A 1,398-nucleotide genomic window follows, 5' to 3' on the forward strand; every position below is an offset into this window, starting at 1 on the left:
ACGCGCTGCGAGCAGAACCTCTGGGAAGGGGCAGGGCAGGGCGCGGATGCGGGAGTGCCCAAGGATGAAGGGCAGCCTTTGGCTTGGAGAGCACCAGCATTTGCGTGGGGTGAACGCTGCTCCTGTGGCAGTGATTTACGGCAAAGGAAACCGTGTTTTTACCCCCATCTGGTGCTCTTTGAGATGGCTGGGAGTGTCCAATAGAGAGAGCAGGAAACAAACTGCTGCTCAGGGCAGAGACCACCGGGGTCAGAGGGATCTCACCGAAGCCAACCTCGCAGAAAGGCAGCAGCGAGTCTGGAGCTGGCAGAGCTCGGGGTGAGCCGATGAGGAGGTTGTTTTCAGCCACCCACAGAAATATGGACACTCCAAACATTTCATATTTTCCTTTTTTCCTCCAAAGGGGAAAAATTAATTAAACCATCCACAGAACAGAAAATAAATCACTGAGAACAGCACCATCAGGCTTTTGTTATGTTATAATTACATTATATTTTATATATATATATATACACAATAATTATGCCAGAAGCAATGCTGCATCACTGGGGAACTTTCACCTTCACTTTTTTTTTTTATGCCAAATATTTACACTCTTTGTTTCTAGTCTCTCTTACCTCTCCAGTTTGTTACAGCCATCTGCCCAGCCAGGGAGCACAGCCCAGGGCAGCAGGAACAGCTTCAAAAACCCCAGAAAAGGGGCATCGCTGCCCTGGGTAACCAAGCAGACAGAGATACCACGGACCCAGGCATTTTATCACTGCAAAGCCACATCTGGGTTTGTTTTATTTTTAAACACAAAATGAGTTGCCGAAGAAGAGAGGAGACACAAGGAAACCAGCACTTGGTCACCCTCCCAGCCATAATTTACTAAGTGGAGGCTCCAGCATCCCCCTAATGGGGTTATAAAGACTCAAACAAGCAGCGTGCCTCTTCAAAGACGAATGACCAGCCACTTCTCAAGCAGAGGGCAAGTGATTCCATATACTCCTTCCCAAATTTACAAGCCAAAGACCAAGACACCAGTGTAGTTCTCCCATTTATTTTAAGCTAAAAGTTATAAGCAATTTCTGAAAAAATGCATGCCTAGCAAATTCCTTTATACATCAGAATAAATGAGATAAAGCAAGCCACTAGGTCAAGTTGAGTTTGTATTCAAAAATTCAAAAAAAAAAGCCTTTGGAAGTGCATTGGTCTCAGTAACTTTAGAGCAAGGCGGATCTGAGAAGGGTTTTCCAGGCTTCCTTTCATTCCAAGGGGCTTTTATCAGCCTGTTAAGTCTCCAACAATGAAGAGCAGACTATTTATTTAAGAAGCAAATTCCTTCCTTTATAATCTCCCCTGGCCAAATTCTCTTTAAAGTTATCTTAACTGCCTGATGCAAAGCAAATGGAGAAG

The sequence above is a fragment of the Buceros rhinoceros genome, unplaced genomic scaffold (genome assembly GCF_000710305.1).
Source record: "Buceros rhinoceros silvestris isolate BGI_N320 unplaced genomic scaffold, ASM71030v1 scaffold1054, whole genome shotgun sequence".
NCBI classification, from domain to species: Eukaryota; Metazoa; Chordata; class Aves; order Bucerotiformes; family Bucerotidae; genus Buceros; species Buceros rhinoceros.